Source organism: Pongo abelii, chromosome 23 (genome assembly GCF_028885655.2).
Source record: "Pongo abelii isolate AG06213 chromosome 23, NHGRI_mPonAbe1-v2.0_pri, whole genome shotgun sequence".
NCBI classification, from domain to species: Eukaryota; Metazoa; Chordata; class Mammalia; order Primates; family Hominidae; genus Pongo; species Pongo abelii.
In genome coordinates, this window is record NC_085929.1 from 48,724,862 (window position 1) to 48,752,321 (window position 27,460).

The window sequence follows — 27,460 nt, forward strand, 5'->3', positions numbered from 1 at the left end:
CACTACCAAAGGGATACAAAATCTGGCCTCAGGTAATTGGTCTCCCACAGCACTAAGTCAGGGAAACGCCCAGAGAAGTACTCCTGCTTGACTTCTCAAGAATCCCTATTCTTGCCAAGCACAGTGAACATTCTCCAGACTCTGAAAGTAGCGCTTCATCCTTAGGGCACTTCTAAATGCAGCAGTGAAATCTGGCTTCCCTGAAACTGAGGTCTGGAGGTAAGCTGCTGGAGCCTTAACTTTTTCAATTCTAGAAACCCATTTCAGCCACCTATCAGGAGTTTCACCCTACATCTAAAAGGCCTCACTCTAAATGAACTAAATCTGATCATGGCCAAGGAAGTTTCTCCATGTCACCTATTTTGGACCAAGGCATAATTAGGAAGAGAGAAACCAATGGGGCCTAAGAAGCCAACACTACACATCTTTGTGAAAATTAACAGTAGTACAATTTTGTCTCTGCTTTCAAGATTGATGTGTGCCATCTCTCCTTGATATCTTAAGATTGGAACTACATAGGCTTTTTCCTAAGCGAGTACATTAACACCCAGGAGCTTCCTTTTTCCACTCAAGAGCCACTGTCAACTACGCCAGTAAGAGCATGGGGCATAGATGGCTAAGAAGAGGTCCTACCCTTGATTCTGTCAGTATAAAGCCACATAACTTTGGGTAAATTACCAGCCTCTTGGCATCTTCCTGAGTTGTAAAGCCAAAGGGTTATACTAGACAATTTTTTAGGTGTCTTCCAGCTCTAAAATTCTATAATCAGAAAGTATGGAAAGGGTGGGAGAAGGCACGCTGGATGCCAGCTGGCTGGGAAAGACTGAGAGGATGAACCCTCCTGGCTATGGTTAACAAAGCCCGTCTGATCCGCACAGTTCCCTCCCTTGCCAGAGCCTCTGCTTAGAGCTATCCTTGCTTTCCTTGACATCCCCACCCCTCTACCCAAACAGAAGATCCCCAACACAGAAACATGAACACATCTACAGGTCTAGATCTAAAGTGGTGCGGGGGCGGGGGCAGGGTGGGGGGGAGGGGAGAAACAGACATAACCAGAGAATGTTTCCTACACTGTCTAACACTTACCAATATTATAATACATCGCCACATTTTTTTTATCGGGATGATTTTTTAAAAAAAGCAGACAGCACTCCTCTTTCTTAGCCTTTACAAGGTACCACTAATGATCTCCCTTAAGCTCTTTTGAGCCAGGTCCCTATTCACAAAGCAAAAAGATATAAACAGAGGAACACTTCAACCAGCCCACTTCCATCCTTTGGATTAACTTCTCAAGATGCTCAGGGCTAAAACAAATTATTTACTTTGTTTAATGTCATTTTCATCCAGCCCACAGATCAAGTTCGACTGCCCTACTGGCAGAAAAGGCTTCAGAACAGGGATTATCTTTGTGACCACTCTAAAGTAACATCCCCTGAGTTATTTCACATTGTTTTCTTATTTTCTTCACCGCTATTATCATCACCTGACATTTTTATTTACTGTTTACAGTCTGTCTCCAGAGTAGGCTCTTTCTTGCCCACCATCACATTTCCCATACTTAGAAAGCCTGTAAATACTTGTTAATGAAAATTAGCACACACACGCGCGCGGACCTTAATCCACATTCAGGGACATGACGTTCAAAAGTGGAAACCATCTTCCAATCACACTGATATCAAATGTTCCAATGAATTTCTACTCTTTCCTATAGAACAGCTGACATATGCATACTGCAATAATGATATTTTCCCTAGTAGTTTTAATTACCCACCATGAAACACCAGATAATAAGCCACGGATATACCAGCTAACTCATGTTATAGTTCATCTTCCTGCTGCGTCACGCATATTACCCAAAAAGCAAACATTGCTCTTACGCAGAAAGTACTGATTGTGTTTGTCACCATGAGAACCTTTTCACCCATACCACATGTATCAAGGGTATTAAAGGACTTTCAACAGCCTAACCAATAATCAAAAACTATCCAGTGCAATGTGACCAAATTATGCTCTACTAACTATAAATACCTTGATTTCAGTATACTGTATTCTTTTTCTTTTTTTTTTTTGGACAGGGTCTTGCTCTGTCTCCCAGGCTGGAGTGCAATGGCAACAACATGGCTCACTGTAGCCTCAACCTCTCAGGTTCAAATGATCCTCACACCTCAGCCTCCTGAATAGTTTGGACTACAGGCACCCACACCACATCTGGTTTTTTTATTTTGCAGAGACCAGGTCTCACTATGTTGCCCAGGATTACTGTATTTTAAAGGTATCACTGTCATGTACTGTTTTATTTCAATAGTTTTATTGTTTTGCTTTATCTTGTTACTTTTTTACCTCCACAAAAAGAAAATGAAGACAGCAGAGACAAAGCCCCAGACAGAATGAATGAGTACTAAGGTGCCTTGAACACAAAGTCCCCATGAGTAAGAAGGCTTAAGGCATACTGTGGAAAGAACTGTCTTTGGTAAATATATCTTTTGAGTGCCACCCAGTCAAACTGAGTGAGAGCAGTCACCATACAAAATGATTCTAGTGCATTGTAAACTAGTCAGGAGGAGACAGCCCTTTATGTATTATGTCACTCTTTAAGCTGATACCAAAGTTTTCAGCTCAGGACAGAATGACGGAATTAAGTATGAAAAGAGGAATTTTTTCATAGATTAAATCTCAAGTACACTGGCAAAACTGACCAAGTATGGGCAAGGTAAAAGTTTAGGAAACTCCCAGGGGGTCACAAAACCATAAGCAGTCACAAAAACCACCCTTTCCAGTATTTCACCTGCATCTAGATTTCGGGTTCATCATAGCTTTACAATTTAAAAAAAAAAAAAAAGAGGGGCACAGCAGGAAGATATGGATTCCAGCGCCACGCTTACCACTGACTGATTTGTGCCTTGAGCAGGCAACAAACCTAGTACAGCACAGGCTCTGGGGCCAAGAGCAGGAGGGTTGTATCTAAGCGTTGAACCTCACTAGCTCTACCAGCTCTCAGGGAAAGGAAAGGTGATCTACCTCTAAGGTCGGCTGGGTGGATATTGTAACACAATTTAAAATGCCTTGGACAGAGTCTAGCACAAAAGCTTGTTTTTTATACAAATGCCAGCATGTTTTCCTACCTATATGAAAAGTAGGTTGGACTCATGAGAAAAAGTCCAACTCCAAATAAATGTGATCATTTCAATTACATTCCATTTTATCTTATAGAGTTTTAAAAAGTTGGCCAGGTGCCGTGGCTCATACCTGTAACCCCAGCACTTTGGGAGGCTGAGGCAGGGGAATAACCTCCTGACCTCACCTGAGGTCAGGAGTTCGAGACTAGCCTGGCCAAGATGGCGAATCTCCATCTCTACTAAAAATACAAAAAAATAGCCAGGCATGGTGGCAGGAGCCTGTAATCCCAGCTATTTGGGAGGCTGAGGCAGGGCAATCGCTTGAGCCTAGAAAGAGAAGGTTGCAGTGAGCAGAGACTGTGCCACTGCACTCCAGCCTGGGTAACAGAGCGAGACTCCGTCTCAAAACAAACAAAAAAGTATACCACTACTAGGTTATGGAACCTAAAAGCCATGTCTCCCGATATCTTACCAATTTTGGCAACCTTCTCTCACATGAATACATACAAATTACTTTGTAGAATAAAAATTTTATAACAATTTTTTCCCTTGTAAGTTTTATAAGACAAGTGTAATATACATGTGAGTGTGATAACTGCTTACAATTTAATAGGCCGGGCGCGGTGGCTCACGCCTGTAACCCCAGCACTTTGGGAGGCTGAGGCAGGCGGCTCACCTGAGGTTGAGTTCGAGACCAGCCTGACCAACATGGAGAAATCCCATCTCTACTAAAAATACAAAATTAGCCAGGCGAGGTGTCGCATATCTGTAATCCTAGCTACTCGGGAGGCTGAGGCAGGAGAATCGCTTGAACCCAGGAGGCTGAGGTTGCAGTGAGCCAAGATCGCACCACTGCACTCCCAGCTGGGCAACAAGAGCGAGACTCCATCTCAAAACAACAACAGAAAAAACAAAACCAATTTGAGTAATCAGAGTTTTTTAAACACCACACTGAACGCAAGGTCAAAATTCAAATCCTAACATAAATTGTTTATTCTAGAAAATTACAAATAATCTGTGTGGCTATATAAAAGTGTCTACTTGTGGGCTGGGCACGGTGGCTCATACCTGTAATCCCAGTACTTTGGGGGCCCAAGGCGGGTGGACCACGAGGTCAAGAGATTGAGACCATCCTGCCCAATATGGTGAAATCCCATCTCTACTAAAAATACAAAAATTAGCTGGGCGTGGTGGTGCGCACCTGTAGTCCCAGCTACTTGGGAGGCTGAGGTGGGAGAATTGCTTGAACCCGGGAGGCAGAGGTTGCAGTGGGCCAAGATAGTGCCACTGCACTCCAGCCTGGCAACAGAGAGACACTCTGTCTCAAAAAATAAAGCAAAAAAGTGTTTGTGTGATAGGCCTGATGGTAACATACAAGAAAATTACTACCAAACCGTCTCCAAAGTCAATAATTATAAGCACTCTGCCCCTATGCTGGGATCCTTTTGGAAACTGTTCAAAGAGATTCAATCAAAAAGTGATCTAGGCTGGGCACAGTGGTTCACGCCTGTAATCCCAGCACTTTGGGAGGTCAAGGCGGGTGGATCACCTGAGGTCAGGAGTTCCACACCAGCCTGGCTAACATGTCGAAATGTTGTCTCTACTTAAAATACAAAAATTAGCCGGGTGTGGTGGTGTATGCCTCTAATCCCAGCTACTCAGGAGGCTGACGCAGGAGAATCACCTGAACCTGGGAGGTAGAGGCTGCAGTGAGCTGAGATCGTGCCACTGCACTCCAGCCTGGGCAACAGAACAACACTGCCTCAAAATAAATAAATAAATAAATAAAAGGGGATTTAATTTTAAAAATTAAATAATATATAAAAATAAAAGGTGATCTGAGAAAGACATATTGTACCATATTGGGCTCATATCCGGCCCAGCAGCACAGTTCTAGAAATCTAAGACAAATTCTGAGGTTGGTATAGAAATACTTACCAGTCAAAAGCATGGCCTAAGGCTTTCACACACCATAAAATCAGTGAAACTAATTGCGGTTCTTCAGCATCTGCGGAGCATTGGCTACCAGTAAGGAGAAAGTTGGGGATGCAAATAATTAGTGCACCCTGAGATGACAGTTAATTCCACTAGCATACCATTTCACAGGAGATGTTATGGCATTCTACTTCATCCCCCTACTCTGAGAATGCTGAAGTTGGCTGGAAATTTCAACAGTTAGCCAAATGTCAAATGTCCTTTGAAGAACGTTAATAAAATCCGGATCCTCCAAAACCCCCTGCGTAGAAAGATCTTGGAACTCCTCTAAGCCAACATACACAGACCCATTCACATGTTATCCACACATTTTCCAAGTAGACAAATATTCTCTGAAACATTTTCTGATAACTTCTTTCACAAAGACAAAAAATACGTTAAGGTGCATTCCGCCTAGATCAGAATAATACACTTTCTGATCTGAAGCACAGAACAGCAAGTGGGATTTCAAAAAAAGAATGTACCCTGACCAACTTTTATGCTCTGTTGAAGGCAGAGGCTGGAAGCTAAAAGACAAGCTTTTAAAAGCCAGCTAAGGTACAGTCTGCATTTCTCAGAAAAGTTGCCTATGGCTAAAACAGAGCACAAAATGAGAGATAAGAAAGCAAAACCACAAACCCCTGTACTGTCTGACCTGGGAGTCCTCACTTAACAGATGGGGAAATTACCAGGGAAAGTAACTTGCCCTGGGCTGAAGTTTATTTGGCGTCAAAGCTGTAAGCAGATTCCTGGTCTCCTAGGTCGGAATTCAGTGTAGTTTCCCCATCCACCAAACCGCCACCCCACAGAAGATGCTGTATAAAACTCTTCACTCTTCACTGAGGCTGTTAACATAAGGGTCCAATTATCATTCAAAGATCAGCCTGTTAGATAATAGCTCGAAAATTCCATCCATTTTACAGCAATTACCAGAGACATCTAATCTTCGAGGAGAAAAAAGCAAAAAGGAAAAGGGGGAAATCCTAATTTTGACCTGACCCCTAAGGTCAAACTAAAGGACTGAATACAGACCAGCAAACTGTATTGGTATCCGCAACCACAAAAACAGACAATAATCCCACCCACAAGCAGAGGAAGACGGCCGCACCTCCGCACCGCCCCCCAACTCACTAAATTCCACTCCCATTCCGGCGTCCAGAGGACAGTGCACCTCCCGCCGTAGCCTGAGAGGGATCGGCCCGATTGGCCACGCTCCTTCAAACCACCACTTTCCCCCGAAAAAGGGACGAGAGCCTCAGGTCCCCAAATGAGCGCTCCCTCGCCCAGAGACCCCCGGCTTGCACGCCCCGCCCTGTTCCCCGCGGTGCGGGAGGAGAGGCCGCCCCACACAGGAAGTGTGTCCTGCGCCGGGACCTTGCGCCCAGCCCGCCGGTACCTGCCCTCCGCCCCCAACAGGCGAGAAGCAGCCGCGTCCACATGGTTTCAGGTGTTCACATGGCAGTAAACGGGCCCCTGCCCTCCCGGGCGCCCCAGCGCGGCGCCCTCCCGCCCACATCCCGGCCCAGCCCCGCTGGCCTCGCCCCCAGCCCGTAGCCAAGAGGCGAGCGCGGCCGGTGCCCCCGGGGCTGCCAGGGGCCCCGAAGCAGGCGGCGCTGACTCCCGGACGCCGCCCGCTCACACCCGCCGCTTTTGCACCCAAGGCCTCGCGCGACCAGCAGGTACCTTCCCTCCGCACCCTCGGGCCAGCACCGGCGCCCAAACCCCGCCGGATCCCCTGGCCGGCCCAAGACACCTCAGCCCTCTGATGCCAGGCCTGGCCCGGGCCCCTGCCCGCACTCTCGGGACGGGCCGGGCAGCAACACTCCCCTCAGCACCCCAAGCCCTGACTCCGAGTCCAGGAGGCTCCGCACTCCCAGGCTGGGTCCGGCCGGGACCTCTGCTCCCGGCCCCCAAGGCCGGACACCCCGGCCCAGCCCCAGTCCCTCAGGCCCAAGCCTCTCCCTGCCCCTCAGGCCCGGGAGGCGGTTACCTGCAGGAGCCCCCCGCCCCGTCCCTCGGCCTCCGCCGTGGGCGGGAGGGGAGGGAGCGGTGGCGACGGCGGGCGGCGCTGCGCGGGGTGGGGGTGGGGGTGGCTCCGCCGCCTCCAGCTCGGGTGCCCGGGCCGGCGGCGGGGCGGGCCGGGGCCGCGGCCCCTCGAGGCTCGCTCCGGCCCGCGCGCTCGCTCCCCGGTCAGGCGCGCCTCAGGGCGGGCTCCCCTGGCGGAGGCCGCGGCCGCCTCGCAGGGGCCGAAAGCGGCTGGGCTCGGGGTTTTTTCTCTCCATTCTCCCAACACACAGGAAATAACAGAGCGTCAGGTGACGGCGCGCGGCCAATGGGGAGGCTCCGGGCCGCGGCGCGCGGGCGGGCGGGAGAGCGCGCGGCGGGGCGGGGCGCGCGGCGGGGGCGGGGCGCTGGGGGCGGGGCCGGGCGCGCGCGTGCCCACCCGCGTGCGGCGGCGTCGAGGCTGGCGCGCGCCGGGTAGGGACCGCGAAGGCCCCCACCTCGCGGCAGGGTCGCAAGGGGTTCTCCTCTGCGGCCGCAGGGCGCAGCGCGCCGCCCGCCCACTGCCATCTTAGCCTGCGCCTCAGGGCCGTCTTGAGGGTGGACGCGAGCCAACTTTCTGGGGAGTTGGTGGCCCGGAATCTCTCTGGGATTTCTGGAGTTCCCTGGAGCCTCCAACGCCAGAATCGCGCCTCTTGCGGCCCGGGAAGTCCGCGGGCGAGGACCCGGCCTTCTCTCGGTGACCTGTTTAGTGGGGCCGGGCGTGGGGGCGGCTCTTGCCCGCCAAGAGCCCTCTGGGCCGGAGGCAGCCCAAGACCTAGCTGGTCCCGTCTGGGTCCCTGACAGCCCCCGCCCATGGGTTCCGGGTGTCCGTGGAGGAACGACTTGGGTCCTCTCAGAGCCTGTTTCCACCGCCGAAAACGCGAGGAGGGGGGCCCACCTACCTCACCTGTAAAATGGACGTTCCAGTTTGCCTTCTGCTGCGGCATTAAGAAGCTGCAATGCCAGCCTGACTGCGCCCAGGGTCCCGAATTAATTTGCCTATAAGGCAGAGGATTTGCGGTGCCAAGGCCTCAGCTTGTTCCCAGCCTTCCTTTGCAAACCTGATGTTTCTAGAGCAAAGGAAGGGCTTGACTTCTTTATAAAGAAAATCGCAATTGTAGAGCAACTAATACGTAGATGTTGGTGCCCCCACGGCCATCAAAAGTGACAAGGCCAGCAAGAGTAGGATGCGTTGAGAATTTGTGATCCTGCCCCTGACCTTTGACCTGGCCAAATTCTCTTCCCACTTTGCGCCTCAGTTTCCTGTGGGTGAGGAGAGTTTGGATTAGATGTCCCTAATGTTGGCTAAAATTGCCGATTCTAAATTAGGCTCCCATCTGTCCTAGATGTTAGGGGAGTATGTGGCTTCCTCTCCTGAAGCAACCCAACTTACAAGTAAATTGGGATTGGAAAAGTGCTTCCGGCAGCAGGTGGGGCTTGTCAGGAACCAGGTGTGGTCTAGAACCCAGATTTCCATGTATTTGAGGCACACAGCTCCCCCGGGCCTGGTTTTACTTTTTGACCTTTCACCCCAGCTAGCCATTGCCTTTTCTCAGGCTACCCAAGGAGGGTCTCAGGGTCCCAGGCAGAGGTGGTCCTGGGCCCCTTGGCAGGAGCATGTACTTGGGGAAGGCAGTGATTTCTCCCGGCTTCTGTCCAATCTCACAAAGTGGGGGCTGGCTCCAAAGCAGGTCAGGACTATTCCTGGGGACTTGATTCCCCAACACCTCCTGCATGCCAGGCTCTTCCGGGGCAGAGCTGAAGAAGCCACGAGGCCCTGCCCTCTGATTGTTCCCATTGTTCTTCTGAGTTTCATTTTCAAATTCTCAGGCCTCAAGACTTTTAAAAGACCAGTACCTGGCTTCTCCTGGGATCAGGGCTGTAAAGGGAAAGGTGGAAGAGGCACTCAGCACAAATCCATGTTTTCTGGACAAAAATAGGAGAATGCAGGACTTCCTGAAGACTGGTGTTGGGGGGCACCCTTAATTTCTTGAGAGAATTCATGAAGAAAGATGAATCCCTTTTCCTTAGAGTCCCCTGCCCCATTATTCCTCCATTCTTTCCCTTCTTCATAACCTCACTTGCGTCTCAGATGCAGGGCCCGGGGGATGCTGACAATCTGTCGCAGAGCCTCATTCAAAAGGGAAAGAATAAAGAATGCAGACAGATAACTGACGTCCAGGCTCTTGTCAGCTCCTGCCTCTTATAACCATGCAGCCCCCTCCCCGCCCTTTCAGACCCTGCCAGAACATTGCCCCGATGCCCTCCACCTGGAAACTTCCCCAGTCCTTAGACCAGGCCAGCTGGGCCTCTTTATCCCTGAAAGCCTGCCACTTTCTCTTTTGGTTCCATCTGGAAAAAGAATGTGTATGGGCATCATAGCCAACAGGAAGACGTGGGTTACTCTTGCACTGTGTGTCCTTGGACAAGTCACTTCCACCTTTGGTTTCCTCAGCTATAAAATGGAGATAATATTATCTCACTGGGCCGGGTGTGGTGGCTCACACCTATAATCCCAGCACTTTGGGAAGCCGAGGTGTGAGGATTGCTTGAGGCCAGGAGTTCAAGACCAACCTGGGCAACAAGTGAGACTCCCCCTCATCTCTATTTATTTAAAAGAAAAAAAATATTTTTTAATTACCTCACTCATAAGGTGTTGTGGGACTCTCAAGAGAGCTGCATAGGCCAGGCACAGTGGCTCATGCCTGTAATCCCAGCACTTTTGGGAGGCCGAGGTGGGTGGCTCACCTGAGGTCAGGAGTTCGAGACCAGCCTGGCCAACATGGTGAAACGCTGTCTCTACTAAAAATACAAAAATTAGCCGGGCGTGGTGGCAGGTGCCTGTAATCCCAGCTACTTGGGAGGCTGAGGCAGGAGAATCGCCTGAACCCTGGAGGCAAAGGTTGCAGTGAGCTGAGATTGCGCCGTTGCACTCCAGCCTGGGCGATAAGAGCAAAACTCCATCTAAAAAAAAAAAAAAAAAAAAAAAAAATTCAGTGCAGTACCAGGCACTGTTAACACTAGCTGCATGTTCTATGATATGGACACAAAAGGACATGAGTAGACTGAGGCTCAAAGAGGTGAAGTTGCTGCCCAAGATTGCACAGTGGCAGGCACTCAATAACTGAGCGCCCCTTCCTCTGAAATCACATTAATGTTTTCTGTTGTTCTCTCATTGTCTCAGATGCATGGATCCTGTTTTTCCTACCACACTCGAAGCTCTTTAAGGAAAGAACAGTAAACAAACAAACAAACAAACAAACAAACAAAACAAAAACAGTAGACTAGTTTTTTCCCCCTCCCTCCTAACCCAGTCCACTCAAAAATTACTCATTGAACTGAATCAGTGTATCAATTCTAGAAACAAAATTAATCCTTTCCCTCCTCCTCTGGCTCAAAGATGGCTTTTGGAAACACTGTATCACTCCTTTTATTACAAACTCCTCTGCCCTCCTCCAGGCGCCTGGGCCACTCCAGGATTACAAATGGAGCCTTCTGCCTCTAGGTCACTGATTCCACTACCATCTGTCAGCGTGGATTGATTGAGGAGACTGGCCCTGCTCGGCAGATCAGTGACTTGTGCGAAGTGAGCCAGGGTGTCAGTGCCTTCAGAGCAGGCGGATGTCCTTCCTCACTTGTCAGCTCTCGTGAGTAGACACGCAGCCCTCACCTTTATCCTTCACCGAGCTCCAGCTCTCCTCTTTCTTGGGAGGCGCTGCCTGCTAACTCAGTCACACCAAGAGGGAGGCCTGGAATTCCTGCTCACAAGCTCGGGGCTTCATCTGCAGTCTTCCAGGAGGCAACTTACAAAAGCCTCTGGCTAACAGAGCGGGAAACTCCCCACAGCCTCCTGCTGTGCCTGTCCCCAAGCCACGCACTGTCCCCTTGCAAAGCACAAGGATACTGAGAGTGCACAAACAGCAGGGGTGGAGAGCCTCTGTGGGCACGCCCTCATTCTGTGCCCTCATTCCACAGGAGCCCCTGCTTTGTGCAAGTCTCTGAGCCCACATGGAGGGAGCTTGGGGGCTCAGAACAGTTCTTTCTGGGGCAAGGTCAGGGGAGGCTCTAAAGTTATGTTGGTGGGGAGGGCCTTAAAACAGAGGACCAGAGAATACTGAGACTTAGGGGTGTGGGGGAGAACTACCTGCTGTGCCCAGGAGGACTGTGCCCAGTGCAGGGGAAAAAGATGAAGCTGCGGAGTTGGGCAAGGGTGGGATCCTGCAGGGCCTTGTAGCATTGACATGTTTGGCATGGATTTGTTTCACAGGGTCCCACAGAAACTTCTGCTCTCCAGGTTTGCCCCTCCACTCTGCCCTCCAGGATAGAAGTGTGGCATCCTAATCTGGGATGCATCCATCTCTTCCCCTGGACTGTGAGCATATGCAGGGCAGAGACACCTCTGCTTCTCTCGGGTCTCCGGCATCCTGTGCAGGGTAGGGGTACCATGTCCATTAAAATGATGTTAATAAGGATGATACAGCCCAGAGGAATCCAGGCTTACTATGAACCAGGCACTATGCAGATTTCATCATCCCAGTTCTTCTTATTTGCAGCAGTCTAATGAGTTTGGTACTGTTATCACCCCTATTTTACAGATGGGGCCACTGAGGTGCAAAGAGTTTAACTTATCCCAAGTCACACAGTTTGGAAGAGGCTGAGCTGGTATTTGAACCCAGGTTTTCAAAGGCTGCATTCTTAACCACCAAGCTTCCCAGCACTCAGCAAACAATGGAAAGACAGAGATGGACCTAAACAGTCAGTGGGACCAAAAGTCTGCAGGCCGATAGGGAAAGAATGTAAGAGGACGGCTTGGGCAGCACCAGCCCCTCCCGCAGTCATATATTAAGTCCTGGACACTGGGCAGCTGGGGCAGGTGGGGGGCCTCAGACTCTCGGACCCCACGCCTGGAAGACCACGGTCTGCCCAACAAGCAGCAGCTGCTATGAATCGACTTACACATCTTCCCCACAGGTGAGCAGAGAGCTAACACCTGAGGATAGGCCAAGAAACGGGACGCCCGTGCAGCCTGAGCGCACAGATCACCCCGACCTGCCCGGCACTCACTATCCCTAGTGGCTGGACTCTCACTGGGCCAGTCACTGAGCTGGGGCCAGCCTGGTCTCACCAGTGTGTGTCTTTAAATCATCCAATTTCTTCAGCTGTAAATTGGGCTGGGAGGGGCCAAGTGAGCTGCCTGCCTCAGGGGAGTCAGCGCCCTTACCTGAGTGATCCCATTCACTCCTCACAACAAACCCATGAGGCAGGGATTGTCATCTTCATTGTACAGAGCAGGAAATGGGTGCACACAGAGGTTAAGAGACTTGCCCAGGTCACACAGCTAGGAAGAGGCTGTGATTTGAACTCAGTCTTCTGGCTCCAAAGCCCCCAGAGAGTCACTCAGGGCACTACAAAGAGTTAACCTGAATATGAAATGATCTAAGAGTCGCAGTGACAGAGGCATGCTCTAAGCGCTTTTCCTGCAGTAACTTGCTTAATCCTTACAACAACCCTATAAAGTGGGTACTGTTCTTGCCTCATTTTGCAGATGAGGAAACTGAGGCACAGAGCAGCTTGGAGGGGGCAGAGCTGAATCTGACAGGCTACAGGGCCCTTGCGTTGCTTTGTTATAAGATGACAATAAGGAAGTTCCTTTCCTTTGGGATTATTTCTGCCTGAAAGCTCAAGACTTTTAGCCACATCATTGTCTGGGCTCCACGGGAAGGCAGTGCCACATGCTGAGGCATGCTGGGAAAAGACTTTGTTCCATCCTGTTTTGTTGACATGCTCTTCATTTTTAAGCCTGAAACCCAAGCTTCCTGCTAAGAATTCAAACCATGGAGAAAAACGCAGCCATGATAACGGCCACTACTTCCTGAGCCTCCAGTGTTCCCTGTGCTTGGGGATCCATATATGTCACTTAACCTTAACCTTCACGACACCAGGGCAGCCTCCATTTTCACAAGTGAAGAAATGGAGGCCCAGAGTCACTTAGAAGATGCCCAAAGGTGCACAGCTGCTAAGTGGTGGCGCTGGGATTTGTCCTCAGGTCCTCGAGAGTCCTGACTCTTATCTGCTGGCTCCCCACAGGGGCGTGGAGTCTTGTTTGCTGGGCATTTGACAGAAATGTTTCTGCTCATCTTCTGCCACAGATTGGTCCTTCAGCGTCAAGATTCCTGGGCCACTTATTAATAGAAGGCACCAGGACACAGGTGCAGGGATGCAGAGCTGGATGCTGCCTTCTCAACAGGAGAAGCCAAGAAACGCAGATGCCGATGCTCAATCACCTCGGTCTCTCCCTCTAGTGACTCGGGAATAGCTGCCCTGCCACTAAGGCGATTGTCTTCTGGAAGCAGCCACGCCGTGTGAGGTTCCTCATCACTGCCCTGCATCTCCCTGCGAGCTCTCGGGGATAACTGCCAAATCACTTTTGATTCCAGGGAAGCAGAAAGCAGCAGGAGCCGTGAATTCTCCAACTCTTAACTGGTCCTCGACTGGGGCCACTTTGCCCTGCCCACTCATCCCTGTGGCGGATTCATTAGTTATCCAAAGCTGGTTTTGACTTTGCTCCCCCTGGCTCAGAAGTCTGTCAGTGGGTCCTGAGCAGCTTCACCATTCAAGTTTATTCCTATCAGCCTGGAATACAATGCTCTATCTGGCTCCGCTTGCTTCTCCAAACCTTCTCTCCCAGGTCTCATTCTCCCTCTCTGCCTAACTAGACAAGTTGGCTTCCTGTCCTGTGCCCGTCTGCTCCCTGCAGCAGGAGTGCCCTTCCCTCTTCCCTACGGATTGAAATTATACCCTCTTTCAAGTCTTACTCAAATGCCACCTCCTCCACAAACTCTTAACACTTATTCATTCATTCAACAAACATTGATTGAGCCCTTATGACAAGCATTGATCCCAAGGGTCCCTGTGGTCATGAAGCTTATGGTGCCATGGAGCAGTTAGAAAAAGAATCATCACATAAATAATCATCTGATAACGGCCATGATACAAATTAGTAAGGAAGTGTGGCAGGAGCACAGCAGATGTACAATAGGGACCCTGAGCCTTGGGGATCTAGGACATTTGAGCTGAGGCCTGAAAGACAAATAGGAAGTCAACCACATGGTGAAGTTGGAGGAGAGCTCCAGGCAGAGGGCACGGCATGGGCAAAGGCCCTGCGATAGGAGGGAACAAGTAGATTTCCAGGAAGGGCACAGGGGCCTGCAGGGTAATTTAAGTGAAATGAGAAAGCTGGAGATGCAGCTGGAGCAGGACAGTACAGGCCACAGAGGCTTTGCGACTTTATCCCTGGGCAAAAAGAGGAGATGATGAAGGATTCTAAGCAGAGGACACAAGCCAATATGTATTTAGACGCGATCCTGCCCTGTGGCTGAGCCTCTTCTGAGAAGTGCAGGCCCTGTGTCACGTCACCCTGAACCTCAGTCATCAGGGTTTTGGATGTGAGTTTCCGTATCCCTCCTCCTAGGCCAAGCTCTCAAAGGCAAGGCTGACCTCTGGTCTTCAGCTTCATCCCCATCAGCCAGGCCAGTGCCCAGCACAAGGAGCTGCTCCAAAAACATATGTGGGATGAACCAGTGACCAGGACAAGACGCTCATCAGCATTTCCCTGCGAGGGAGCAGGGCTGCCTGTAAAGCCTTCCACATTCTCTAGAAATTACAAAGTTCAAGGGTTTTAGTGAGGCCACGACTCAGGGAGCCCTTGAGAGCCAAGCTAGCATCCCACTGCTGTGCACACCCAGCCTGGGCACACAGTATGACCCTGCCCAGGCGTCTGCCTGCGGCCGTCTGGTGAATGACCAGAAACAGAACCGAAAGCTCTGTAAAGTGCTCTCAAGGTTACAAAGCATGTTTCACAGGAGCAGTTTCATCTCACACAGGCAGCCCTCTGAGCTGGGTAGTTACTGCTTTACAGATGAGGAAGCCGAGGCCCAGGAGAGGGCGGGTCCTCAGCAAATCAAGACAAAACTGAGACTAGGACCTAACAGAAGTCCAAGCTATGAATGGCCCCCGTAGGGTTAAAAGAGCTTTCTAGAAATTTCTTTGAAAACTATTGTAAAGTGACATATTTCCTCAGGATGTCTGTCACGCCAGCAGTGGGAGCCAACACACCAACTCTCAGAGGCTGTTCCCCCTGCGCGGCAGATCCAGACGCTCAGCTCCCAGGCCCGCTCAGCTCCCAGGCCCGCTCAGCTCCCAGGCCCGCTCAGCTCCCAGGCCCGGAGGCTGGCGGCTTAGCCCAGGGCACAGGAGGAGGCTGCCTGGGCTTGGTGCTGACTTACAGCAGGTGCTGAGGGAATGCTGAGGAGAGGCAAGGCTGATTCAAGAGGACAACAACAGAGAACATTCCCAGAGCTCTCCCGCCAGCTGGGCATGGTGCTAAGTGCATTACCTGCGTTCACTCACAACATCCTCACAACACTGAGTACAATGACCATCCCCATGTACAGGCGTGGACACTAAGGCTCAGAGCAATAAATAACTAGCCTGAGATCACACGGCGGGTGAGTGCAGAGGCCGGATCTGAACCCACACATTGCCCTTAAGCAACCCCATGTCCTGAGCGAAGGTGAGCAGAAACATCGTGGGAGGAGGGAACCACGACTGTATCTTCCTCAGGAGCCATGATGGTGCAGGGTACCCCTTCCCCTGCCCACCTGACAACCATTATTCCCATTATCAATATATCCCTCTGTGGGCAAATAATGACAGACATGCATGGTAACCACTTCTTCACAAGTTTTGTGTCTCCCCAGCCTCCTCCCCTAGGGCTCTCTAGGCTTCCTTTACCCATCCTGCCTCAGATGGACTCCCAGCATCATCATCTGCCTCTGCGCCTTCTTGGTAGTAGGTGGGTGTTAAAAAGAAAGGAAGGGCCAGGTGCAGTGGCTCATACCTGTAATCCCAGCACTTTGGGAGGCTGAGGCGGGTGGATCACCTGAGGTCAGGAGTTCAAAACCAGCCTGGCCAACATGGTGAAACCCTATCTCTACTAAAAATACAAAAAATTAGCCAGGCATGGTGGCAGGCGCCTGTAATCCCAGCGACTTGGAAGGCTGAGGCTGGAGAATCACTGGAACCTGGGAGGCAGAGGTTGCAGTGAGCAGAGATTGCGCCACTGCACTCCAGCCTGGGCAACAGAGTGACTCCCTCTCAATAAATAAAATAAGGAAGGACAGAGGGCGATGTGACCTTCAGCAAGCTCCCTAAGCTCCTGAAGCCTCAGCCTTTTCACCTGTAGAATGGTGACATTAACATCACCCCCGACTGAGGGCTGCAGGCACGCAGGGCTCAATCAGTGACTGCGCTTCTCAGCGCCAGAAGTGCTGTTGCCATCATTCCAGCCTCAGGTGCCCCATGAGGTGGGATGATTCACCCCATGAGCAAACAGGCTCAGGGAGGTGTGGTGCCCACAGTCACCCAGCAGACACAGCGGAGCAAGGAGTAAGCCACACCTGTTGGATCCCAAAGCTTCTGCTGAGGGGAGGAGGGAGAGTAAATGAGCCACTGGGGGCCTCTGTGGCAATCAGGCTCACAAAGCCAGGTGTGGGCTGGATGTGGCTCCCCAGTCCCGTAGACACCACCCCAGGTGCTCCTCACAGGTGATGGGGTATGGTGTCTATGGGGCTCTTGTGCCCTCTGGGGGCCTCTGGGGAGCTGCTACTGGGCTGGGCCCTCTCGGTCCCCAAGCCCAGACCAGGTGAGTTACTAGCAGGGACAGGAGGAGAAATGGGAAAGCTAGGCAAGAGGTCACTCATCTGTGGGCTGAGTGCAGAGTGGGAGGGAAGAAAGCATCCTTTCTGGAAAATCAATGGGCAGATGATACCGCCCAAGTCACTACCTACATGGAAACCTTCCAAGAAAACCAAAGCAACAAGAGAATCACAGCCCCTTAGGGCAGTGGCAGGCCTGAGAGGTGAACGGACCCAAGTCCGCCTCACACAGCTAGGGAAATCAAAGTCCAGGATGGTGGTCACAACTCGCTCAAGGCCCCACGGTGTGTAGGTGACTCTGCCATGTATGAGGGGCGTCCAGCCCCGGGCAGCTCATTTACAGTGGTGGGTGGGCCTTTGTGGTCTCCATGCCTCACACGCCAGACATCCGCTTCCCTCTGTTCTTGCCTTTGCTAAGCAAGGGGACTGGCTTAGCTTCACCCAGAAACTACCAAATCTCTGGGGCTTTTCCCTGCACACTTTTAGTTTCTAGGCTGCCCTGGCCCCTGCTCTGCCCCTACATGTGGCTCAGGGTGGGGAGAGACTATTAAGCTAATACATAGTTAGGCAACTAGAACACAGCCTGCAAATCTCTCAGTCAGTGCTCCTCAGTCTTGGCTATTATTACCAGACACGATGACCATCTCCATTTTACAACTAGGGAAACTGAGGCTCAGATGGATTGAGTGATTAGTCTCCAGATACTAGGTGCTAGAGCCTTCACTCTCTGGAGTTATCTTTTTTTAAGCTAACAATTATTCAGTGCCCCTTGGGAGCCAGGCTCTGGCTGACTGCTTTGTGAGAATGATCTCATGTAATCCTCACCTCAGCCCTGTGATGTAGGTATTATTATTACCCAAGAACACAAAGACTCAGAGAGGGCAGGTAACTTCTTTGAAGCCACACAGCTAGGAAATGGCAGAGCCAGGATTGAACCCAGGCAGTCTGGCCCCAGGACGTTGGCCACCCCTCTGTGCTGCCATCTCCGTTGCAGATAGGTCTGGGGGACTAGCCATCCCAGTCTCCCACAGGAGCCTCCAGTCATCTCAGGATCCCAGGCTGGAGGAGCTGCTCCTGAACCCTTCACCCCTTGATCGGCATCCAAACTGCTTCCCCGCCAAGTTGGTTCCAGCTCAGAATGTGGCCTGGGCTGGTCCTGAGACTCCAAATTAAAAGAAGACCCAAGCTGGTCTTTAAATTCAAATCTGAGGCCATCTGGGAATCCCAGCACAAGGCAGCCCGAGAGAGGCTGGCTTGGGAGCAGCTAGAACAAGCCAGCTTTGCAAGATCCTGAAAACGGGTCCAAAGTGCTAAGACACAGGCACATTCAGAAGGCGAGTTTGCAATGACCGCGGTGTCCATGTGGCACCGCCCAGTCTGTCATCAGGTCAAGTTCTCCCTTCCTCCAGAAGTGGCTCCCCCAGCCAGTGAAACAAGGGCCCCACTTCCACTGTCGCCACCTCTCCCCACTCTTCCCTTCCAACGGCTTCAGCCACACAGTGCAACCCGCCTCTTACACCCTGGATGGGCTGTTCTTGCACTTCCCTCTGATGGTACACCCTCTCCTGCCTTAGCACGGCAAACTCCTACTCACTCTTCAAGGCCTTCAAATGCCACCTCCTCTGTGAAGCCTCTCTTGATTTCCCTGTCAGAATTCACAGGGGTACTCAGGGAAAATATTTCTGTGGGGAAAAAACCCCTTGGGGTGAGTTTGCCCAAAGGAAGTGAGCCCATCACACCGTCTAGGACATGCGGAGAGGGCAGCTGTTCCATCCTGGTGGTCCCATTTCCTGGGGGATCTGAGTCTGGGTCTGTTCCTCTGAGCTCTAGGCACAGGGCTCCTCTATGCCCAGCTCTGGGCAGGTGCCAGGAGTGCAGAGGGGAGAGTGTCCCTGTACCCAAGGATGGTCACCCAGGCTCTGCACCCAAAGGCCTAACAGGGAGACAGACCCACCTCTGTGTGATCAGGACTGTGAGAGGGCACAGAAGGTGGGCCAGGCACAGGACCCAAGTCCACCTGAGGAGGACAGGGAAGGCTTCCTGGAGGAAGTGAATTGAGACCAAAAGACTTGACCAGAAAAGAGGAGGTGGTGAGGTGAGGTTAGGGACCAGCTCCACGGGAAGGGAGACTGGAAGGAGAGCCACAGCCTTCCCGTGACCCTCCGCCTGTAGACGGCTCCTGCCCTGGCTTCTCAGCTTAGAACTCCCAGTCTCTGCTAGGGCCTGAGCTACGGCCTGGCCCTGGTAAAACTCACTCCACCATGCACTCTCTGGAGGCCTGCTGTAAACACACTGACCACCTGCGCCCATGTCACTGCACCTGCCTGAGCCCTGTGGCAGCCCAGAGACTTGTACCATGGCCGCTTCCTGACCCAGGGCAGGCTCAAGCTCCCTTGCCCTCATGGGCCCATCAGAGGAATCAAGGTCCAGGAGGCTGTGCCAACAGCCCCTGGCTGCAGAGCTGTTTGCCAACCTCCAGGCCAGCCAGGCCAGCACTGTAGCCGGGGGAGTGCCCAGCCCTGGCCTTCATTCTGCAAAGCCCCATCCCAGCCTCGGTCCCAGGTTCTCGGTCTCTGGTCACACTTGGGAGGCAGCTGCGGGCAGAAGTAGCCTTCAGAGACCTCAGGCTGCCCAGGCTAAGAGAATGATGGAACGGTGACCCTGGCTGGGGGCAGAGACCTAGGAGGGAGGCCCGGGAGCTGGGACAGCACCTGGGGGTTGGGAGAGCTGCCCAGGCCTCCCTCCGGGGTGAGCTGAGGAGGGGCTGCCATGCCCGGGAGGAGGGGGCCGGCTCCTCCTGCCTCGCCGGCCTGTCTGTCTCCAGCTCTTCACTGTAAAATAAATGGAAGAAGCACACGCCAGACAGAAAAAAAGGGAGGGCCAAATAAAGCCCCACGCCGCCCAGCACGGGCTCCCTCCGTGGGTCTGGGCCAGGGCCTCGGCCTGGGTTACTTGCTGCTGCTTTTCCCGGGAAACCACTGGTGCCAGATTTGCATTTACCACAAACAGAGACAACACAATGTCATAATCCTTCTCCTGTCATTCTCCGCTCTCTTCCTCCTCCCACCTCAGACACACACACGCTAACACAAAATGACGGCTCCCTCGACAGCCTGAATGAGCAAAGCCCTCGATCTGCCTCTTCATTGTTGGCGTTTCTCTCGGCCCTCGCTCCGTGCCCATCGCCCAACTCGCAGCAGACCACCCACTGCCCCTCCTTTGTCCCGCATCACCACTGACAAATGGCCTGCTGGAGGTGGAAGAACATGCCTGGAAATAGTGGAGGGGGGGAGAGGGAGCAGCCAGCCCCAACCCCCCGCCGCTCTGCACCCTCACACCCGGGCTGGCTGCGCACGGCGGCTGGATCTGGACCGGAGGGGACGGGGACGGGCACTCGGCCCCTGGGACTGTGACCCGGGGCCCTGCCCTTCACGCCCCTGCTGCTGCCGCGCTCCCCGAGCAGCCCCCTCGGGCCCCTCCTCTCCCGGCCACCCTCCTGGGCACTGCTCTGAACATCCCCCGCCTCCCCGCCCTCCATCGCTCTTTATGGCAGTTTCAAAGCTACAGCCGCCACTCGAGCAGCTGCGGCCTTTGATGGGGACAAGGCAGTAAAGGCCGCCCGGGAGGCCCCTGCCCAGCCCTGCCCTGGCCCGGCGCGGCCCCTGCCCGCCCCCGGGGAGCCTCGGGCCAGGGCAGCGCAGCGCGGCGGAGCACCCGGCGGGCACGCCTCGCACGCCAGAGCAAACTTTCACGACCGCGGGAGAGGCACCGCGCACACCGTTACCTTTGCAGCCGCATCCTTCCCTGGCCCTTGCCCCAGACCCCCTGCCAGCCCGGCGACCACGGGGGAGGAAAACAACTCCTGAGCCGAGGCGGGGGAGGAGGGAAAGGGAAAAAAGGAGAAGAAAAAAGAAAAGGGGGGCAGTTTCTCAGCTCTCAGCCTCCTCGCGGCTCCTCCTGCCCAAGCCGGCAAGTGAAGTCACAGGGCCGGGGCGGTGACATCAGCTGAGCCTCTGACATCACGGCCCCTGCCGATCTCACCTCTGCAGGGTGGAGATGGAGGAGCAGCGGGGAGGAGGGATGGATGGATGGAGGAGGGAGGGGAGCACCCGATCCCTCCTCGCCTTCAACTGCAGAGAGCGCGTGCCAGCGTGGAGGGGGGCAGGGGAGGGGCGGGCTCATCTGAAGAGTATGTCTTATCTCTATAGATAGGGGCGATTATGTGTCTATTTATAATTGGCCCCAGAGTGAATGGCTTAAAAGGGGCGAACGCCCACCACAGGTGAGAATCGCAGCTCACTGCTGTGCTTGGAGACTGTGGGGTAAAGGCAAGTGTGACCGTTCATAGAGCACCTACTGTGTGCTGGGGATTTGCACCCAGCACCTTAGGTGGTGGTCATGAGGACCAGAGAGGGCTGCATTTTACCTGGCAAGGTTCAGAAAGGGAAGGGCATCTCTGAGGCTGCAGAGCAGGAAGGTGAGCTGGGATGTGAGGCCAGCAAAGCAGCCCAGAGCCTGAAGGGCTAGCTGGGCAGCTCCAGGGCTAAAGCCTTCATGGGCCACTGGAGTGAGCCCTGGCTGCCCCCTACAAAGGTGGGCTTGGAAAGGGCAGGGCATGGCAGTCCCAACCACCTTTTGTCCCAAGTCCCATCTCAGGGAGGCCACAGCAAGAGGAGGCCTGGCTTGGGGTCCTGGCTCTGTTTCTCTGTGTACAACAGCAGCGTTCGTTCCGAGGGGCTGAGCACCTACTACCTGTAAGCCCAGCACAGGCGCTTCACACCCCCCTTCCTACCCCATGGCAATGCCCGAGAGGTAAGCACCAATGCCCCGTGTCAAGATGGGGAAACCAAGGCCCAGGAAGCATTGGGACAAAACAGAGACCCAAGTGTCCAGTGCCTGGACTCTGGGCCGTGGCCAGATCCTTGGCCTGAGCCACCTACTCCATACTGTTCAAGCCATCCTTGGCCTGGCGGGGACTTCCCTGTCCAGTGTTCCAGCCTCTGCCCTCCAGTGAGAGGCCATGCACTTCACTCGGCCATGTTCGCTTCAGCCCGAGGCTCCTGGCCCAGGGCCCCTCCAGGCCCTGCTCTGCCTACTCCACAGCAGCTCCCTTCCCCTCTTCCCTGGTGCCATGGGGCAGCTGGGCTGCTGACGACTGGCTGCCCCAAACTTGGCACACACCTGCCACTGAGCTTCTGTGCCTGGCATCTGGTGAGGGCCTACTAAGCGCCAGGTCCTGGTTATCTCATTTCATCCTTCCCATATCTAGGATGTCAGGGTTACAGGTAAGGACACAAGGCAGCTCCCACTGACTATAAAGTACTTCCATTCCTCCTGGCCTTTCCCAAATCCTGGAGCTAGTATTCCCGCCTCAGTCCTTGGGACCCCGACCGAGCAATGCACCAGTCCCTACCCCTACCAAGGGCTGGGTCTGCATTTAAGACCTAACATGGTACGGGATCCACGTGAAGCATTCAGTAAACCCTTCTAGATAAACTGACTACTCAAAGATTGCAACTGGAAATGCCAGTGAAGAAACCTAGAACAAACACCTTCATTCTGTTCTCTTTGGTTTTTATTTTTATTTTATTTTATTATTTTTTTATTTTTTTGTAGGGATGGGGTCTCGCTATGTTGCCTAGGCTGGTCTCGAACTCATGGGCTCAAGTGATCCTCCCACCTCAGCCTTCCAAAGTGCTAGGATTAAAGGCGTGAGCCACCGCACCCAGTTCTTTAAACAAAGCATGCTCTCTCTTGCCTCCGGGCCTTTGCACATGCTGTTCTCTCTCCGCCCCCTCCTCCTGCCACTTCCTGCATTACATGAGCGTCTCGACTTAGACCTCACTTCCTCTGAGAAGCCTGACCCCCAAGTCCAAGTCAAATGCCACTTTCTATGCTTTTCCCCCATAGCAGCTCATATGCCGTGTCCTGTAAGGCAGGAAGAAATGCTGGAAAGGGGTAGGGACTCTGAGGCTGACTGCTCAAGTTCAAATCCTGGCTCCCCAACTCACTCACTGGGTGACCTTAGACAAGCCACTGACCCCTCTGAGCCTGCCTCACCCTATGTGAAGCTGACAGCATAACAGCAGTGTCCCTTCAGAGGGTCTCAGCACAGTGCAGACCCTCGAAAGACCTCAGAGAACTGTACCTGTCCCCTCCCAGTGGGGCTTTGAGATTGGCCAAGGACATGGGTCTGTCATCCTCTGCCCCTTGTCCTCTGACCCACACACTGCATACTCAAGAAATACACCCGGAGGAACCCAGGCAGGGTTGACTGAAACAGTGAATCGAAGAACTGCAATTCAGTTTAGCAGGCACCTACATCAGCCTGTCTGGTTTTAAATCCTGGCTCCACCACTTCCTTCCTGTGTGACTGTGTGACCTTGAGCAAGTTCCTTCTTAGAGCCACACATGCTCCACCTGTAAAACGGGGATAAGAATAGGACCTACCTTATAAGGTTGCTATACGATTACATGAGATAAGAGATGCAAAATGCTTACAAGGGCCTCTCTAAGCAAGAACCAATCCCAGGTAGCGGGCCAGCATGCTTACTTTATCTGATCAGGGTAATCAGAGCAAGGTGTCCAGAGGACGGAGCACAGTCTGAGAGAGATGTGCTGTGGCAGTGGGAAGAAAGTGAGCTTCAGGGGATCAGAGACTAGGCTCCAAATAAGCTTGCCAAGCCTCAGTTTCCTCCTTTGAAGCAGGGTAACACTCTTTATGTCACCGAGATTTTAAGTGGGTAATTTCAGACAAGGAGTACAAATGTGCCTCCTCGCACCAGGCCAGGCACTTCGTAGATAAGGAATAGATGTGGGTTCCCGTCAGTCCCTTGAACCGTGGAGGACGTGTGCACAATTATTCAATAACTTCTCACAAACACCCTAATATGAGTGAGGCGGGATCCCAGGCCAGGAGCAAAAGATGCAGAGAAGGGCCTTGAAAGGAGTACAGCTGGGAGTCGGCATCAGGAAAGGCTTCCTGGAGGAGGAGGTATGTAAGCTGGATCAGGATGGCTGGGGGGAAGGGAGGAGGGGGCAAATGCATGGATAGGAGGGTATGGGCACCCAACCCCAGAAGCAAAAAAGCACAGTTTCAAGGCCGCAACTCCCAGGCACATTTGGGTAGAGAGGACATGTTGCCTCTATTTGGGAACACAGGTTTTTGGGAGCATGGTGGCTGAGCTAGAGGGCTCAGGGAGCACCACGCCTTTGTTCTGGACACATTATTGTTGGGGATGAAGGCCAACAAAGAAACCAGAACGTCTGAGCTGGGAGGAATGCTGGAATCATCTAGTTCAACCATTTCACAGATGAGCACACTGAGGTCCAGAGAACTGAACTGAGTTACCCAGTCACACCACTAACAAAGAGCAGAGCTAGAGTTCCACTCCAGGCTGTCCAGTTCTAGAGCCTAGGCTTTTAACCAACATACTCTACTGCATCTCATCATAGCACAGATCCATCCCATCATGTATGCATGCATTCATTCAAGCAGGGCTGTGTGAGCTCTTACTGTTCCCGGCACTGAGGAGTCAGCAGTAAAAGCACAGCCAAGCCCAAGGAGCCCCACCTGCCTCTCCCTGAACCCTGCCACCTTGCACTGTGCCCAGCTGTTTTAGAGCTCAGTTGATCCTCCTGAAAAGCCCAGTTTCAAATTTAGCTGCTCAAGACCACAGACCATTCTACTGCTGGAAAACCACAAACCAGCCCCCTTTCAAAGGCCCTTACATTGTTTGCATGGGAAAGGGGGAGTAAAGACAATTGATCCAGCATCCATTTCTGGGCATGGTGAGTTGCATGGAAGTCTAAAGCCTCACTAGCCCCCCAAAAAAAAGAAAAGAAAAAAAAGTCCTGCAAATCAGATTTGGAAATGTTCAACCCACAGGGAGTGAAGCAATTGAGCGAAAAAGTGCAATGGTTGAATTCCCTCACCACAAGAGCTTTCGGCAAGTCCAGCACCCTGGGCAAAGAGGAGGCAGTCCAGTTGTATGTGCTGGGCACCCTTCAGAAAGCCCTCTTGGGCTCCCAGGAGAATGGGACCTTTTCCTATTAAGAGATCAGAGTGCTGGCCTGGCGTGGTGGCTCACTCCTGTAATCCCAGCACTCTGGGAGGCCAACGCGGGTGAATTACTTGAGGCCAGGAGTTCAAGACCAGCCTGGCCAACACAGTAAAACCCCGTCTACTAAAAATACAAAAATTAGCCAGGCATGGCCAGGCGCGGTGGCTCACACCTGTAATCCCAGAACGTTGAGAGGCCGAAGCAGGCAGATCACGAGGTCAGGAAATCGAGACCATCCTGGCCAACATAGTGAAATCCTGTCTCTACTAAAATACAAAAAATTAGCCAGGCATGGTGGCATGTGCCTGTAGTCCCAGCTACTCGGGAGGCTGAAGCAGGAGAATCGCTTAAACCCAGGAGGTGGAGGTTGCAGTGAGCCGAGATCATGCCACTGTACTCTAACCTGGTGACAGAGCAAGACTCTATCTCAGAAAAAAAAAAAAAAAAAAATAGCCAGGCATGGTGGCGTGCACCTGTAGTCCCAGCTACTCGTGAGACTGAGGTGGGAGAATCACTTGAACCTGGGAGGGAGGCAGAGGTTGCAGTGAGCCGAGATCATGCCACTGTACTCCAGTCTGGGCAACAGGCTGTATTTTTGAGACCCTGTATCCAAAAAAAAAAAAAGAGAGAGAGAGAGAGCAGGGTGTCTGCTCTGTTCCTTGCCCATTACACTGTTCCACCCCAAAAGGCTGGCACAACGTTCCCATTCTACAGATAAGGAAACTGAGGCCCAGAGAAAGAAAGACTTGCCCAAGGGCAGTGCAGGCCTGGCTGGCTCCAAAGACCACAATCCTCCCTCCATACAGCCACTTTGGTGCAAGCCTGGGCAGGCCTCATTCCTTCTCTGCGCCTCGGTTTCCTTGCCCTTAAGTGAAGACACTGGGGAAGATCAGGAGGCTCCTTTCCAGCCCTGGCATTCAGTGCTTCCATCCAGTGAAGCAGTCGGGCGGGGGCCGATGACTGGGAGGAAGGCCAGACCAACAGATATTCCCCGACCCACATCACCACCAGTTTTACCTGGTCAACACTGCTGCCCTAAGTGAGAATAAAACAGCCCCAGAACCGCAGATCTTAAAACAGGCACCCGCTCTTCTCACTTGGACCTCCACTTCAGGGAAGTGAGGTATTTTTATACCCATTTTACAGATGGGGCCACCAGCGCTCTCTCCCTGCCACCGCATCCCACCGGCACACTCTGGGAGGTTCCGAACACCAGATCTGCCATTGCCCAAAGAGCAGAGACAAAGCAAGAGGAACTGGTGGCTGCTGAACTCAGGTTCTTAGTAGAATTATTAACAACAATCTTTAACATCTGCATAGCACAGAGCCACTCCTGGCTGTGCAAAATGCTCACAGCCTGTTTTCTCCTCCAGGAAGTGGGAAAATAACAGACTTTCCCCTGAGATGGCAGGGTAGGAATGATGCCTCCTGTTCTACAGATGAAGAAACTGAGGCCCCGAAAGGTGGTGTAAAGTGTGCAGTGAAGCTGCAACTCCAACGTGGGTCTGTGACCCTGAACTTAGGTGGCTAAAGGCAGAGAAAGGCCCGAGAGAGGTGTCAGATGGGCTGAGATTCTGAACCACACACACTTTTATCTGCTGGCAGTCCGCCGATGGCTGCAAATAAGGGATGATCTGCCCACCTGAGGCCACCAGGAGCCTGCAGCCTGCCCCAGGCACAGCTGCCACCCTGGCAGACCCCAAAGAGCGCCCCAAAGGACTGCCCCGCCCCCAAGCTTTTTCCCATTCCAAACATGCCAGAGCCCTGCGGACCCCGGAGGCTGCTACTTAGCGCCAGATTAATCACACCGAATTCTCCATCCAGATATTGCGTGCAGGCCGAACTCCCACCGCTAATCGCCGTAATATTCTCCTCGGCGTGTGCAGGCGGCCGGGGCGATGTTCCAGGAATATTAATTCTCCACAGCCGGCTCACTCCTGCCGCACGCATGCGCCCCCTGCACCACCGGCTGCTGCTTGGGGAGCGGGGGTCAGCCAGGGGGACAGGGGCCAGCAGGAGGCAGGGCTGGGCCCCAACCCTTGCTGGGGGCCAGGGCCAGAGCCTGCAGCAGGGCCTGCCCCCTTCATCCTGTCTTTTCTCCCAGTCCTGACCCCCAGTACCCTGCCCTAGGATGTGCAGGAGGCTCGGGGCCCCTGAGAAGCAGCCCAGCACAGGCCGTCTGATGTCCTCTCAACACAGCAGAGCTCCGAGGAACTGGCAGCCAGGGGCTAGCTAATCCCAGCCAAAACACACGGAATGAGAATCTATCAGAATCTTTCATCTGCTCAAAATATAAAAACCCCAGTGAAGGGAGGCTGGGTCAGCTGTGGGTGTGACCAGGCCATGGAGCGGGCAGGCTGGGGGCATGTGGGAGGCCTCTGCTCCTGACCCTTGCTTAGCACAGGCAGGGGACCCTCTCCCCACAGTGTGGCCTGTGATATTAGAGCCAAGGGCAGGCTGGGAGGGAAAGGCTTCTGGTTTCTGGAGAGTACCAGAAGAGAAGGAGCGCATGCATGCCCCTGAGCCCACTGGCTCTGGCTGCAGCATA

General features: G+C 52.9%; 1 protein-coding gene and 1 pseudogene across 5 annotated transcripts in view; one reads left to right on the forward strand and one right to left on the reverse strand.

The window, feature by feature from the left end:
- The window catches only part of LOC100459256 (uncharacterized), a 56,646-nt pseudogene extending 45,038 nt beyond the window's left edge, over positions 1 to 11,608 (forward strand).
- The window catches only part of TCF20 (transcription factor 20), a 181,242-nt gene that overhangs the window by 99,857 nt on the left and 53,925 nt on the right, over positions 1 to 27,460 (reverse strand). For 2 of the 5 annotated variants that reach the window (XM_024239933.3, XM_024239934.3), the window contains exon 1: positions 7,081 to 7,380. The exons of 1 other annotated variant lie outside the window; for it this stretch is intronic. The gene's annotated coding sequence lies outside the window, so the exon portion shown is untranslated. Of the gene's footprint in view, positions 1 to 7,080; positions 7,397 to 20,633; positions 20,834 to 27,460 lie in introns of those variants that run through there. 2 more of the 5 variants (XM_054543560.2, XM_024239935.3) reach the window with 2 other exon arrangements.